Genomic DNA, 13,818 nt, shown 5'->3' with positions numbered 1-13,818 from the left:
AACAAACACCAAATCTATATGTCATTGTGATTGAAAGACTACCATTGTTAAAATTAAGAACAATGACAAATTGCTTATAGCTGGGGGTTAACATACTCCCGCCGATCATTGCTTCGATAAGTTGAATGACGTAACGAAACAAGACTAACGTAAAGGTGTCAAAAGACAATGAAAAATAAATCATTTGTGGAGAATTGTCGGCGCCAAAGTATTTAATAATGCATGGAGCAAAGTGATACGTATCAAATTAAATAAATTACGTATTCATCTTTAAATTTTCATCTGGAAAAGTCGCCCATATAGTGCTGGGCTTAACCGCGTATAGGTTCCAGACGGCTTAAAAAAATACACGGACAGGTAGGAAAGAAAAGTTCTTATGTTAGATAACTCACTTCTCGAAATTTGCATTTCGTAGCACTCGTAGCGATAGCCAATGTTTGTTTAAAAATCTTATAAGAGGATGTTTTTCTTGCGAAATCTTCAATATTAAAGTTAGGTTTCAACAACTGTTGTTTAACAAAATATTTGCACATGAAATATCTCGGAGAACGGTCCACATAAACAAATTCGTTATGATTCTATGAGAATCTCTCCCAGATCGAAAAACTTACATTGTTTTATTCAATTTAGAACAAGAGGAACGTGTTAGTGTTTTTTCTGCTTTTGCACTTGAGATAATATCCTTATTTTTATCATCGCTTCCATATCAATTATTCAAAAGTTTGTTGCTTTGTTTAAGTTTAGCGCTTTACTTGGTATCAAGGCTATGTAGAGTTGACGTAACAATCAATGAGGTCACGACACTAACGAAGGGCTTGGGTCTAGTAGGTGGAAGTGGTTGATAAGGGGCTGAACGGAGGGCGATTCCAGTATTCGTATGCAGGCCGCGCGGTGGCGGCGCGATCGATACGCGCCCGCGCGTCGCCTCCCCCGCGACACCACTCTGCTACAACAAATATACTTGAGCTTATTAAATTTCCTTAAGACATCTCCCACATAACTACAATGCAAACGCCTAACCTAGCTGAAATCAAAACGTTCCATAACGTTATCGGTGAACGAATACTGGGTCAACAATGGTTAAGTGCTGAAATAGGGAAGGCGTTATTTACGGTCCATTTAATGGTAAGCCTTGTATAAGCGACACTTAAGAGTGACCCATGAATTCATTTATAATATACTAACGATTGACGATTGCGCAGCAAAATGTTATTTGTTTCAAATTGATTCGTATTTCGACAAAAAATACAATTGTATTTAGTGAACTATCGACGTGAAAAACGACGGAACAAGTAGGTTTGAAGATAAGAAGATGACATCACCGACGACCAAGGGAAAGAATAAAAAACTGTTGATATAAACAAGCCGATCAGTGAGGCATGGAACAAGTTGGCCGGTGAACGCGTGGCCCTGATCTTGAAGAATCGCGCTTGCTTGCTGATGACCTTCTGTGACCGTATAAGATGTAGACAAATTAACAAAATATATAAGAAACCTAAAAATAAATAACAACGCATTTTAAGCTTATAACGCCAGTTATCGTGACTGCTTATGTCACAGCTAACTATAATAGCGTATTATGACTTGTTAGCAGGTGGAGGTTCCTTAATCGTGATTTATTTGTCGCCGTAAATGGTGAAGTCAGGTTATTAAATGATTCACATCACAGGAGTGCGTGGGTGTTCAGTGCCATAGACCGAGGTTGTTTAGTTAGCAGATACAGCCTGGACTTAATACATGATACTTTTAGGGAAATAATTATAAACGTATATTTCGTTTATTGGAGAGAATCAGCCAGTCCTCAAAAGGAGATCCTTTTTGTGTGGTATGCACTAACTACTTACTAATAGCTTCAATGCACTTCCAATAGCAGTCGGGCGTTCATCAAGGGGTGCTAACGAAGGGGTTCTGACGTTTATTAAGTATGGTATACGAGTCCGAATATATAGTATTTAGAAATTCCGAATGGAAAATGAATGTGAACATACTTAATGGGAAGAAAAGGATAGAAATATAATTACTTTTGGGTTCCTTGTTTTGATCAGAGAAATTGGACGTTATGGTAACCTAAAATGTCTGAATCTAGTCAATCTAGTATCTTAGGGACAGTGGACGCTCATACTACGCATTCCAATATCAACTATAGCTACACATTCATGTTCAAAACAGAAGCGAGTGCAAGTAAATGAATTTCAATTATTAGATGAACAAGAGGGCAGTGCCGTCAGCGTCATGAACAAGTTCGCATTGTACACGTAACGCATTGCGAGCTGTGGGTTGGTTCTGCATGCCCGCATGCTTTAGTTTCACCTATGTGTACTAGAAATTTATAGCTGTTTACCAGCATATCGTAAAATACACCTATAGTCAAATATGAATTCGTATTATGGCAAATTGCGGAAATTCTCATGATATGCATTGGTGATATAATAAAATCGGTTAACGAGCGCACATAAATCGTTTCTGGTATTTATGAGAGTTTCTTGAATATAGGTTTTATTCAATACAATCAGGAGGCAGCTCTTACCTTACGTTATAGTTCGTTAAATAAGATAACGCTTACAAAGCCCTGCGTGGGTACCTGGATGCGTTCTTTTATTATAGTTTTTTTTAAACGCGGCCATTGCTCCCCATTTCGGACGACCCTTTGGACGAACAATGATTAGAGTGAGGGGAGCAAAATGCAGCTGCTCCTTTTCTTTTTAAGCAAATTCCTGTGATATTTGCTGAAGGAAGTTAATGGGTCGCAAAACGAGGGCAGTCGGTATTTCTGATAACAATTAACATTACAACGTAGGAACAATCTAGTAGCAGTGTTTTTATCGCTGAAGTAAACAGTGAATGAAAAAGCGATTAATTCAACTTAAACTTGCATTTATTCACTGGGAAGTTTTACCCACTTAGGTTAGTTGAAAGTTGATCGAAACCGTTTCTCAGCACAGTAAAAAGTGGTCGAGATGCGTCTGCTTCCAACATATATGACGCAACGTGAAACGCAATGTGGACCCCATTCTGCGAGCGTGCAACTTTTTCCTCAGGCGCCAGACAGTGGCGACACCTTGCTGTCACGACATCTAACAAGTTTCTACTTCATACATAGTGATTATCGTCTTGTATCGAAACGAAATCTTTAAAAAGTATGTACAAGTATTTGGTTTAGGTACGTATATGTGCGCGTTATTATCAAAATGCTATAGGCACGTGGTGCTATGTTTCTTGTTCAGAGTTTCTTAAAACACCGGCGCGGCGTGGTGCGAGAGGAGGTTCGAGTTCATGGCCACTGGAACAATCGATTGAGAGATTTGTGAGCGAGCTGCGGGCGTACCAGGCTCCGGTAGCTGAGACGTGTTTAGCCTTGACTAAGTCAAACATTTACCAGATATCTGTATGAATTATTCTACATTATTACTACATGTCGTCAACCCAATGGAGCATGTTTCGATCTTATCAAATTCATTAGCATGAATATAATCTATTTGCCTATACATTATACATGTACATATGTATTATTGGGTTTATGCAAAAACACACTACACACATACAGTACATATTTTTTGTACTTTGACCAAGTTGAATGACTTAACGTTAAGGTGCCTTCGCTTGTCGATGATACAAAACGTAAAGAGGATCACTAATAAATAAAAAGTTAATGGCTTCTCAGAAAACTTCATGCAGGTGCCATTTAAAGCGGAATAGCATTGCTTTATGGCCGAAAACAATGAATGTATGAGAAGCATGAAACACATCAGTGAGGGATATTCAGCGTATGGTGTGGAACAATGCAATTTCAGAATGTATGAAACGTTTTAGTGTAGCGCGAACATTCTCGTTGCTATAACCAACGCGAAGAGAGGTGTTATTAAGTTGTCCGGACCGCATTAACGAAGCTCGGTAAAATTAATTACTTACATTGAACCAACAAGCGGGTATCGCGGTCACTGCGAGGAAATTAAATGAACACGCGCGGACGCTTCTTAGTGGACCTGACTTATTAGAATGTAGGTACCAATCACAGTTCTGTATACTAACTATCTGAATAATGTTTAAAAGCTTTTCAATTTTTTTCCTTTAAAAATATATATATTTTTTTTCTCGAATCGTTACGGTTACTTTAACACCTGCGGATCTAGATTGATTTCTTATTAAATATTTAGATTCATATTCGTGGCACGATCGAAGGTGGCAGGTGGCGGCGGCAAAACAATGTCACGCAAGTATCGGCTGTCGCGAGCTTCCGGCGCGTGCGCAACCACGTGTACTATCCACGCATAATTACAAACAAACTTTATGGGACTTTTATTGTCATGTCATTACATCAAAAGGAAATGTTAATCGAAACTCGCTATGTAAAAGGTGTTAGAGGTGTTTAAGTGCCTCCAGAATATTTATAGCCACTTCTACTTTTCCTTTTTGGTGAAGCTATGATTTATTCATCTTGATTGATAATTGGGTTGTAAAGTTTCCACCACAAAGGAACCCGCACCACGTAATCCGGCTCTCACCGGTTATAATTTAATATCCGTTCGAAAATAATCTCATTTCCTCGTCACACCACAAACGTTGTGTAGCGTCCTTGACATTGATAAAATATACTTTGAATGAGTTCCCCTACATTTGTCATACGTAAATATAAAAGAATGTTATTATTAGACTTTATGTAGGAAGTTCTCTTCGGTATCAATATCGGTAGCCTGTTGATTTGCTACTTTTAGTACGACGGTAATAGCTTTCGCTAACACTCTTCTCAATCGTTTGGTTCTGATTTTAAAAGGCTGTGAGGATGTAAGAATAGCTCTGACTAGTATTGAGCTGCCGAGCTCCTCAAGGACGTGACGCACATTTAACGTCCGAGCAGACCTTCGCCCGGGAAAGCCTCTGGCGTCCTTGACGTCCTCTACATTTAATTAAAGTCCAATCATAATAAACCGTATTAAATGGAGCTAATGACACTTTGAATGTAATGCACGGACGCAACAAATTCAAGCGTATTAATGACCGGTATAAATAGTACTCTAAATTAGGTGTGATACAAAATATGATTAATTAAAATTCAGGTAACTGCTCGGTGCATTATTTCCGGCGTACAGGTCCCTTTTTGAGGGCGCACCGTTTGCTAACGGTTAGGAAATGGTTTAATTTCAAATTCAAACACAAGGATGTAATTGAGTTCTTAATGAGAAATATATTACAACGGACAAACGGTAGAGACCGGGTGGATTCAGAGATCGATGCAGTATGGCTGTTGGATAAACCTACGGTGAATGTTTGCCATACCGCACCTTCATTTGAATAACGACATCATCCACTTTAGTACAAGGTTTGCAAACTCAAATACAAGCGATACTTGATTCTGCTCTTGCCTAGGGTAAGGTAACCAATAAAATTCTGTAAGTTTTTATAACTTTGGAGTACAGTTTGAAATTCGAGTTACAAATACGAAGAAATAAATAAAATTATTGGCTTAACTATAGACAGTGTGCCAGTAATACACTCAACCCAAAACAAACAAGCTGAAACTTTCCATTAAGAATGCACAAAGGAATTGAAACGGTGGAGAAGTAAAGCGGACAATGAGTCGGTAACGGGACGAGGCACTAATTGTGAACCGACAACCGAAGTCTTCCGTTACCCGCTGTGCCGCACCACAACCGTCTCCCGGGAACTAACATTCTAGCTGAACGAACTTTCAGACAAATTCGAAACGGAACAAAATCCAACTTCATCTTACTTTTAGCTGCAGCTCGTTTTTGTATGCTTGGGTAAAACCTGAACGTGAAACATTTTTAAAGATATCAAAAAGATCAAGTCATTCCTCGTCTCGGACATAAAAAGCAAGGAGTTTAATATTGGCAAAGTGCTCTACGCTGTTAGCCAAATACTTTTTTAAACAATTCAAGTTCTCCAGACAGCGAACACCAAGATTATAACGGTATATGGTTTAGAATTCACAGAGTCACGACGGGCAACGATTGTGTGATGGCATTGATGTAAATTCTGAGTTTGCTGAACAAATTCAAGCAATATTAAATAGAAGATTTAAAAGTGGAACATATTCTCTCCCAGTAATAGAACATAAGTAAGCCATTGTGTGGAGAATGAATTCATATAATAAGACGTATGTAGTTCGTGGTGAACGTGCCGAGACTGACGAAGAAATTGTTTATCATACTCACTGGTCACGAACTCGGAATACACGCACGTCTTACGCATTTTACAATATCTGAATCGGGTAACAATTTTGATTACAATGTATAAAAAGTTTATCGTATTCATGTGATATTAATTAAAAAAATGGAATTGACCCTTACATCACTAAAATCAGCACCTTTGAAAAAAAACGATATTCGACGATGTTTAATAATGACTATATTGAAATTGTATTTTAGAAACCCATCTTATAACAACATCTCATTAAAAAATGTTTATCCTACTTGTAACGGATTTAAGAGGATCACTTAAGTAAACGTTGAAGGGTTTTTCAACTAATCTTAAGAACGTAAACAACTGCTTGGCAAAAAATAAACAAATACCAGAGAAGGAAATAATATAAGTCTAACTACTAATAAGATACGTGGTTTAAAAGGATTCTAAGATTGGTCTTAGTAAAGAGCGTGCTGTAGCGTGTGTCGAGGCAGGTAGCGTTGCGACATCTTCACAGGAGACATGTTGAACAAGCACTCGACGCGACTTGTAGATGAAGCTACCACACGTAACTTCACTAGAGTGTCCTCGAGCTTACGGTAAACTTTGTTCTTTGTTCAAGAACAAAGAACACGAGGCAATGTTTGTTTACAATGAATCGACCAAATCATTTCAATCTATTTTTGATACGGTCGCTGTGAAATATAACTTAGTATTTACAGACATATTTAATTTATTAATATGCACACTGACGGCTGCCGGCGATGATATCAATCATAATTGTTATGAAACCCTTGTCAAAGTAGGTGAAATGATTTATTTATTTAAGCTTTGATCGTAAAATCGCTCCACTTGAGGTTCGAGAGCTCGATCGCACGCAGTCCACCGTCTCCAACAATAAACTATACGACTTTATTGCTATAGCTTGTAATAATAAAGCTCGTTATTATTACGTCAATCGTTGCTGCGTTTCTCTTAGCATTTGTACAAGTCTACATCTTGTATGTGATTTTCAGTGCATAACCATTGCACTCGCAAAGTAATGGACATGTGAGGACTTTATAAATTTAATACTGCGAGATTAAAGATATTTCGTTTCAATGTATCAAATGTCCGTTGCACTTGAAGTGTGACTCCCGTTAGCGCACGGTTCACTGATTATTCATCTCTCATTACTACGAGTGCCTATCTTAGATCAAGGAGTATTAAAAGTTAGTGAGAAACCTTAGCGTCCAGCCAATCAGTGCGTCAAAAGGTTAAAAGTAAGTAACCACTATTATTTCACTGTTTTTTAATCAGCAAAGTAAATATTTAGATGTACCTCTGCCATTATTTTGAACAGTTTATGCTGTACGAAATTGCAGAGGATAAACAAGTAATCTAAACTGAATTAACCAAAAGGTCAAATGAATTAGTGTGGGTTGATAAATGCGTAACATTATTCCGGAGTTAAATAACATTTACATAAATACACATTCCCTCCGTAATAATAAACATGTAATGTTCATGACATCTGTGTCACGCGTTTGAAATGACCGCGAAAACTAATCGACGTCCTTGCCTTGTAATCGTTTACACATCATTCTTTAAATTAATATTATTGAAGGAACCTAAATATCGTAGAGTATGAGTAAGCTTTAGTCTCAAAAACGAAGCAGTAAAGGCTTTTCAGCATATTCATTGAGATAAACTTAGCCGCATAAAAGAATATGGAAGCACAATGAATTTCTAACATACGGGAAAAAGTGCAATTTATCTCTGTCAAATGATGTGTACCGGCGCTCTGAGGCCAGGTATCAAACAAAACGGAGAGCCAGCTAATTGATTGGATGGTACCAAACAACAGAGTTGAAAAGCGGAACTCCATAATGGATTTTCAGAAAAGCCGTGTTCACGGGAAACAAAAAACGTGTAGCTACAGGTCGCGCTGTCGGTTTAATTGACGTATTCACTCGCTGGGAGAATTTTCTACATGCTCGCATTGGAAACTGGATGAAGGCCATGCTCTCCTAGTTGCCCTTATGCTGTAACTAGGTCAAGTTTATACAACCAGGAAACGTGAATGGAGCGTCTATATACTTAATAAAGGCATCGGGGTAGATTTTAGCTATGACGTGAAACGATTCAACATTTCATGATAATATTATTTAGTGACCTAATACCAGACTTATACATATTATTGCAAATTTATACATATCGTTCCAAATGAAATAAATAAAAACCACTAGTGACTACTACAATAAAATAACCTTTCCTAAAGAATTCAACTCATTTTTCACATCGCATTCACTTCATAAAAGTCGGTAAATTACCGTACCCTCCCGGGCTCTTCGGTCCGTAGTTCGTAGCAGTGTTAATGGCTCTCATCGCGCGGAATGCAGGGCTCTCGAATCCTTCTGTTATTATGGCGTTCATTAATGAATATTCAATACTTACCCTTTGTTCCTTTCCCGTCTAGTACAGAGTAATATCCATGTACTTTAATGAACTACTGTTTGCTTTATTTGAATTGAATTTCGAAGGAATGCGCGTTCTGATACAAAAAATAAACAATTCAGTGTTTGCGTGTGAGCAGTAAACGCATCAAGAATTTTATCATCCAAACGTGACTGAGAAGTAAGCGAGTTGATTTGCGTCTCCTCGTCAACTGGAGCTGTATTTTTGCAAGCGAATGGTGAATTCAAAATGCTACGGTGACCGATGACTCAACGTTGAGCTAAGTTCATCGACCTTCGTTTCCCTCAGCCGTTATCGCTTATGCACTTAAAGAGTTCATACCCAATAAGGTACACTTTAAAGATTTTGCAATCAAAATACTACGATCAACATTGTGTTTCGAATAAGGAGTGCACCATTCATCTTAATGCCAGATTAAATGACTCATCGAAGAATTGTAAAGTGACGCATTGAATTTGTGAGTAATTCGTAGTAAGTTACGCGTATACGACTGAATTGTATCACTATTATGCTGACTCATTTCTCTGCTACACATATAAAAATATAGCAGATAGCCGATGCGTGTAGTTTAATCCCCACGCTGGTCTAATAACAACGTTTCATATGCAAAATGCAAGCTGACCGCGCTCTGTTTGCAAAACAGAACACTTTTGCTAGGGGAGCAGATTCGCAGAAAAATATGGATATCTATAGATCATTATACCCACATTGTTTTTAGAGTTTTGTGCATCTTTTTTTGGGATGGTACTTTTTTTCTGCGACTCCTATCTCTTAGGGTTTTAGTCTATTAGAACGGAACTCTCACCGTCTCGAGTTTGATGCGCGCTTACTTATTTGATAGTTACGAAATATATATTCAGAAACCAATAAATTGTCATGTCGCTGAACATCGCCGTGCACGTCCAATAACTTTAAAACAAGGAGCTTAATTAGTCAGATATTGCACAATGTTTATCGCTTCGACAGTTTGTTCGGCAGACCAAGTTGCTGAACAGTAATTAATGCAAAGTTTGAAACCTCCCGGCCCATATAAAAGCAAAGTTTACAGCCGTGAGATATTGTGCTGTAATGTAGAGGCATTATTAACTTCTGGAGGCTACATTTAAATATGAATCATGTGTAGGTTTCAGGCCTTACATTTAGATGCATTTAACCGTGAAATAGCTTTCAAAATCTAAGAAAAATAAGTAATTTAAATTCATGATATACCCAAGGTCGATAGTTGTAACAGGAACTATTCGCAACAGCACACGTTACAAACAATTATGAACTATCAATTTTGATTCAGCTCACATTCAGAATGGTTATAAACTTAATTTATGACACGTTGTTTTAATATTACATATGGCGATTTAAACTGTGAGCGATTATAACTACATTGTTTTGTTCTCTTAAACCCATATTATTATTCATAACATATTTTCGTCTTTGTTTAAGATCTTTAAAAAGAATAGAGATCGTCGTTTAGCTTGCACGGGACCGACAGAAATTAATCTTTAAAAGTACAAAAAAATCTTTAGAAGGACAAAGAACCTGAAAACCAACAGCATTTGGTTAAAGTATGCAAGACGTTTTCATTCCCCTAAACATTTTCAAGACCCTATTTGCAATAAATATGTAATGGAGGAACCTGGTATCGATTGCAGGGCCTAGTGCGCGTTCCCAGCGTAAGCGACGAGCGGGGCGGTCGCCGTGGCTATATCGGAAATAATATTCCACCCTAAGGAACTCGTAATAATCACGGCTCTGCTCAAAGGGCAATTCTAACAGTTTGAACTGTTCGATACACGCTGTCGCTGAGGACGCGGCCTCAGAGGGGAGTTTTTATTACTGAACAAGCATGACATCAGCGAAAATTTGCTGCATAAACATACCTTTTTATAGCGCTCTCGTGTCAGCACGAATATTATTATAAAGTTAATTATGGTATACTCTAATGAAAACATTCCAAGTTTGTCATTCGTTCCCAGAAGCATCGATATTTGAAGCGACGATGGGTGCAGTGTTTATAAAACACACAATTTCATACTGCGCTACTCTTATTTGAGATTTTAATTAAATACAGTAATCCGATTTCGTAGCTATCAGACCATAAGTTTGGGTGTTCTGGCAATTGAATCTAATTTGAATTTCTATCCAAACCGTTCATGAACCGTTTATCAAACCCTAATCCGAGGAATCCCTTGATTTTAGCAAAGCGATTAATGAGTTTCTTTTTTTCTCTGTAATTGATGGATGACGGCAAAGCCGAAGTGAACCATCTGAGATCGAAAAAGGGGAATAAAACAAGAAGATTAATTGATAACAATAAAACATTTTTGAAAGCGAGGGTGTGGAGTGGAGAATTACAATTATTATCACGGAAAACATTTGATACCGCATAGTTTTCCTTCGAAATTAAATTTAAATAGTGGTAATGAATTTTTTATTGTATTAAACGCTACGCAACAGGATAAACTAATGAGCATTTGGGGTAGGAAACCCCTGCGTTGGTTTTATGATCGTTTGGGGGTACTAGAGTCTTGAATTAATAAAATGCAATTAGACTAGCTGGGGTGACGCCTCGTAGTTACAAATCTTTGTTAAATGTATTTTAATTATCGATTTACCTCTATAATATTATCATTTTCAAACAAAAGATACTTCATCAAGCTCTTCAAAATTATATAATTTAGTATTATCTTGTAGTATCTACACCAGGGCAAATGCTGCGAAACATGGCTGTAATCGAGCATCATAATCACATTCAATTTGTTGATAGCTTGTGTTTCAGTCTGCTAATTCAAAAGCAGGTTGCGAAAAGGCAGCGCCACGTGCGGGGTGTAACCATGGCAACCGAGGAAACTACGCAGTTCCACAACCCCCCACCCTAAGGGAATGTTCACAGTCCCGGTACTTCCCACTGCGCCGGCCAAGTGCTTAAGGCTCATTATTTATACGTTCCTAATTTACTCTTTGCTTAATTTCCCATCTAAGCCCAAGTTATACATCTGCTACCAAGAATAACTGTTAAATATAATTGGGTATTATGAAGAACAGATTTTCGTTATACATAGTAAAATATAAATAGGGACAGCCTCATATTTTCCATGAAAAGTATATTGTGCAACATAAAATAATACTTCTGAGGGATCCTCATCAAATCAACGGTCCGTAATAATAACTCTATTACACAAAGGGATGTGAGATTTTGACAGGCAATTTAGAATGCGAGTATGGGGTTTGGTGAGCCGAAATGGTCGTTTTTCGTGCGTCAAAGATATATGTGTAGACAAGATTGGTTCCATACAAAAACTCAAATATTAATTCAAGTTTGTTATAAAATAAATAACACAATTGGGACAGCTATTTAAAATTGTATGCAAAATATTGAAACGTATTTCACACAAAGTGTAAAGGTCAATCGCATTTTACCAGTCCCTTGCCTCTTTGACCCTTGTCAAGACAATTGCTTGTCCATCGGCTTCCCCTCGCGTTATTGGAAATCCCTGCCTCCTTGCCGGCTCTTGTGGTTAACTGAGCAATCTACGAAATGGGACCATAAACCACATACACATGCGGAATTTATGACTAATATTTATACGTATGCTATTTGAACTGCACAGGCCTACACCACACATTTCAGAGTGATAAAATTTTATGAAGAAAGTTTTCCAAATGAGTTATTTCTTACCTGTAACAAGCAAAACATTGTACATGGAGTTGCTTCTAATAACGGACTATTGGTTAATAAAATGATTCATCAATGATGCCGTTTGCGGTTGCATTCGGATGTCGGCAAAATTACTCAATTGAAGACCAATAAAACGTATTTTGGGGTCACTACGTTGTAGATACGTAACGGAGCTCGCTGTGTAGATATAATTTTTAGCAGTCGCATGAAGTGAGCGCTTCCCGTGAACATTGTAATAATTAAACACGAGACACGCGACATAAGACGCTTGTATCTGGTTTCCAAGTGTTCATTGTAGCAGTCGCAGACAATGGGACCGTTGCCGTGGCGAAGGCCGACTCATCGCCGCATAACGACTGCATTATAAAACACAGTTGCATCAACTTTTAACACGCATTCTTATAACTTGTTGCATAATCAGGATTTTTCCAGAATGATACTACAAACTTCATCTTCATTAATATTGTTATTGTATGTAAATAAATGCTAGCGCCTACAACAGAACTTAATCTTTTTATTTCTGGTCTATTGTTATGGTTAACCGCATATTCTATTGACTGCTTTGAATCTGTGCTTTGCGGTTTTAGAACATTAACATTCAAATGCTTAACTGAGTGGAATCAACAGTTAAAACCTGCTAATGAAAATGAACAATGAAAGAATCGTTCGTTTGCGAACGGGACCCGGTTTTTTTTTCTATATGAAGATATTACACTTTACAAATATATAGAGAGAAACATCATTTTGCATTATTAAGTCTTACAGGTACAGAAATTTGTACGGTTCAAAGTATTTTCTGTTGTAATAATTCTTAAAACGGTACTACAGCATTGCATATCATGGGTATTAAACGACAAGTTCCATTTCACTTAATCGAAATTATGACTAATCTAAGCAGCTGCTTAACTTGATATTGTAGTACATCTGTTGCATAAACGACAAACAAAACGTAGGTACAGACAGCTGCAACCACTTTACTACAACGAGTTTTTATTGCAAGGATTCTCTAAGTTAGTGAGCATTTGTAATTATTGTTTTTGTTGTTTCTAAGTACGTCATACTCAATACTAACATTTAGATAGGTATGCGCACAACGTAGTCAATCCGAATTACAATACTTGTGTTTTTAAAGTAGTTGTTATTCCAATTCCCATCAACAAATTAGGAGCAAGGCCGTCGTTGTCCACGGCCTTCAGTGTATAGACCAAAATAATATCAATTAGAGTTCGAAGATCTGGTGTAAATATTAATAAATATAAAACTGTTTGTTGCAGATTTGGTGCATCGGTTGAAATTTGTTATAAAGCTGGAAATTTTATAGCGATTCCAGTAAGGTTCGTAAACGCTTTACTAAATTACTAAACATAATTATCTTGACTTTTATAAAACCCAGGATAGCCCAAACGAATTAGTTTTAAGGCTAAAATGAAAACCGATTTCAAGTATCCTTCATAAATCTAATTTAAAGACCACAATTTAACAGTAGACATCCGAAACATAATAACTAACAATTCAAGCGAGACGCACTCGATTTAAAAAAGATCCGA

General features: G+C 37.4%; 2 protein-coding genes across 3 annotated transcripts in view; one reads left to right on the top strand and one right to left on the bottom strand.

The window, feature by feature from the left end:
* LOC113493252 (mitoguardin) overlaps positions 1–13,818 on the bottom strand; it is a 48,239-nt gene that overhangs the window by 9,864 nt on the left and 24,557 nt on the right. The gene's annotated exons all lie outside the window — the stretch shown is intronic.
* Positions 1–13,818, top strand: part of LOC113493253 (protein unzipped) — a 28,196-nt gene that overhangs the window by 1,859 nt on the left and 12,519 nt on the right. Inside the window, exon 2 of one of the 2 annotated variants that reach the window (XM_026871129.1) lies at positions 13,546–13,605. The exons of the other annotated variant lie outside the window; for it this stretch is intronic. The gene's annotated coding sequence lies outside the window, so the exon portion shown is untranslated. The remainder of the gene's footprint in view (positions 1–13,545; positions 13,606–13,818) is intronic. 2 annotated transcript variants of the gene reach the window in all.

This window comes from Trichoplusia ni, chromosome 4, assembly GCF_003590095.1.
Source record: "Trichoplusia ni isolate ovarian cell line Hi5 chromosome 4, tn1, whole genome shotgun sequence".
NCBI lineage: Eukaryota > Metazoa > Arthropoda > Insecta > Lepidoptera > Noctuidae > Trichoplusia > Trichoplusia ni.
The sequence above is the reverse complement of the archived record's forward strand: the minus strand, read 5'-3'. Positions and strand labels throughout refer to the sequence as shown.